General features: G+C 43.6%; 1 protein-coding gene across 3 annotated transcripts in view; it reads left to right on the top strand.

Annotated features, from left to right (window-relative positions):
* The first annotated feature begins 35 nt into the window (after positions 1–35).
* PRRG1 (proline rich Gla (G-carboxyglutamic acid) 1) overlaps positions 36–3,121 on the top strand; it is a 220,655-nt gene continuing 217,569 nt past the window's right edge. For 2 of the 3 annotated variants that reach the window (XM_005859714.2, XM_005859715.1), the window contains exon 1: positions 36–114. The gene's annotated coding sequence lies outside the window, so the exon portion shown is untranslated. Of the gene's footprint in view, positions 156–3,121 lie in introns of all 3 variants that reach the window. The other variant, XM_005859716.2, reaches the window with a different exon arrangement.

Here is a 3,121-nt window from a genome sequence, read left to right on the forward strand (position 1 = left end):
CCCCCCAGCCCATCAGCTCCTTGCTCAGGACTCCTACAGGGCTGGGAGGCATTGGGAGCGCGCAGGCGCAGCTGGTGATTCGCAGAGCTGGGAGTAGCGGCGCGGGACGCCCTGGTGAGTGAGGTGGCCTTGCGGGCTCGCAGCTGAGGAACAAGGTTCAGGCTGAACTTCCCGAGAGGGTTTGGGGTGTGTGCGGGTGACTGTTCCGGGAAGCTTGGGTCCCGTAAGGCTGAAAACGGCCTTACAGGCGGCAGCAGGGTTGGCTGCGCTGCCTGGGAGTGTCCAGGGGACGGGCCTCGTGGGAAGAGGAGTGCCTGGTGGCGGGAGCGGGTCGGGGTATGTGTGATTAGAAAAATTAAAGGAAAGGGCTTCACAGGCTGGAAGTGCGTACTCAGGTTTGGCAGGACCACGAGGCCTGTTAAGGGGGCTGGAGAGTGTCCCAGCTTCAAGTTCAGTACCCCTACTGGGTGCCCCTGAGCGGTGTCCCGGGCCATCCCTTCCCCCGCTCTGTCGTCTCAGAGTGCAGAGTTATCAGGAACATTCCTCATCGCTGGGGAGAGGATTTAGGGGACATGGGCAGTCACCCCAGGCTGTTGCCAAGGAGAGCACAGCGTTCTTGTGACTTTCCTTCTCCCGATCCCAGGGAATGTGCCCGTCTTCTGGCCCATTGTGGTCATGGACATTTTAACAAAGGCGATGACTGTTTTCTAAGCTGTGGCGGAGGCGGGTTGGTGGATGGGGTTAGAATGAGGCCCTCCTTTGGCCCTGGGCTTAGGGGAGCAGGGGAGCAGGCATGGAGGAAGTGGAAGGAAGGGAACTACCTTCTTGCCTCAGTTTTTTTTTTTCCCCTTCCTGATCTGCTGATGTTGATCAGTGGTAGGAACAGCCTTGAAGGGAGATAGGATTGGGAATTTGTATTCAGACTCAGGCTGCGGCCTCTGGTTTTGTAATTAGGCTGTTGATGTAGTCTTTAAATGTCCCTTCAGGAGAAATGAGAAAGTAATGGCATTTAAGAGGAAATAATTGAAGGAAAGGGTGAAGAGGTGGTGTTAAAACTTAGAGCTAAATTATTGCCTTGTGATAGCCATACTATAAATAAAGCTAGACTTTGAAGGATATGAAGGTGATCCAGTCAGGGCAAGTGAAAAGTTGATTAGGGTGCTGTTGATTGTTTCAATCAAGAGTGAATTATTGTGTGTGTGTGTGTGTGTGTGTGTGTGTGTGCGTGTGTGTGTATAGGTGCTGCCAAGTTCTTGGGCAGACTCACTTTTGAATCCTTAAAATGATATTGGGAAATACAAAACACTAGGGCAAATATTGTAATATTTTATAAGGTTCTATGGCTTTCATTTTCAGGCTTAGCATCTTTATGAAAAATGATATATGTGCTCTCAAGCATGGATGTTGATTTTTTACTCATTTGTTTAACTTAATACAACAAAAATTGAACTTCCTCCTCCTCCACCCTTTTCCTTTGATTGTGAATTCTGTTTTATAAACATTTACTTTCAGATCTGAAATGTATTTAAAGGCACAATTCCCTCCAACCCAAGCGTTAAGTGAACAGGTTTCTGTGCCTCAAAAGCAGAAAACCTATCCTGGCTCTTAGTAACTTCTATTTCCTACCCCCTCACTTAATTTATCCCTTCTCTACCTAAATGTAAAAGCACATTTTCTTCATGGAACTTTTTTTTTAAGTTAAACATAATTACTTAATATGATAAAATAGAGTATTTACGTTTTCTCTATTTTTAGGATGTTTTTGCATCTTAAGAGTTTAGTTATATGATTAGGGATCCAAAAAAGGTCCATACATTGCAATTGGTTGATATTTAGTTGTTGCTTTAATCAATAGATCCCCTTGTCTGTCTTGTGTGTTTTTTTAAAATGTCTTTATTGACTGAGGTATTACATATGTGTCCGTATTCCCTCATTGCCCCCCCCCATACACCCACTTATGACCTCACCCCCCTGTTGTCTATGTCCATTGGTTATGCTTATATGCTTGCATACAAGTCCATTGGCAGATCTCTCCCACTTACCCCCTCCCTCCCCTACCTTCCCTCTGAGGTTTGATGGTCTGATGAATGCTTCTCTGTTGCTGGATCTGTTTTTGTTTATCAGTTTATGTTGTTCATTATATTCCATAAATGAGTGAGAACATGTGATATTTATCTTTCTCTGACTGGCTTGTTTCGCTTAGCATAATGCTCTCCAGTTCCATCAATGCTGTTACAAATGGCAAGAATTCTTTCTTTTTTACCACAGCATAGTATTCCATTGTGTAGATGTACAACAGTTTTTTATTGCACTCATCTGCTGATGGGCACTTAGGCTGTTTCCAAATCTTAGCCATGGTGAATTGTGCTGCTGTGAACATAGGGGTGCATATATCCTTTCTGATTGGTATTTCTGGTTTCTTAGGATATATTCCTAGAAGTGGGATCACTGGGTCAAATGGGAGTTCCATTTTTAACTTTTTGAGGAAACTCCATACTATTCTCCACAGTGGCTGTAACAGTCTGCATTCCCACCAGCATTGCACGAGGGTTCCTTTTTCTCCGCATCCTCACCAGGACTTGTCATTTGTTGATTTGATGATGATAGCCATTCTGACAGGTGTGAGATAGTACTGCACTGTTGTTTTGGTTTGCATCTCTCGGATGATTAGTGACTTTGAGCATGTTTTTATATGTCTCTTAGCCTTCCTTCTGTCTTCTTTCGAAAAGTATCTATTTAGGTCCGTTGCCCATTTTTTGATTGGGTTGTTTATGTTCATTTTTTTTTAAGTTGTATGAGTTCCCTGTAAATGTGGGAGATTAAACCCTATCGGTGATGACATTGGCAAATATGTTCTCCCATGCAGTGGGTTTTCTTGTTGTTTTGTTGATGGTTCCTTTTGCTCTGCAGAAACTTTTTATTTTGATGTAGTCCCATTTGTTTATTTTCTCTTTAGTTTCCATTGCCCTAGGAGCTGTATCAGTGAAGAAATTGCTTCAGCATATGTCTGAGATTTTGCTGCCTGTTGATTCCTGTGGTATTTTTATGGTTTCCCATCTTATGTTTAAGTCCTTTATCTATTTTGAGTTTATTTTTGTGTATGGTGTAAGTTGGTGGTCTA

This window comes from Myotis brandtii, unplaced genomic scaffold (genome assembly GCF_000412655.1).
Source record: "Myotis brandtii unplaced genomic scaffold, ASM41265v1 scaffold1290, whole genome shotgun sequence".
NCBI lineage: Eukaryota > Metazoa > Chordata > Mammalia > Chiroptera > Vespertilionidae > Myotis > Myotis brandtii.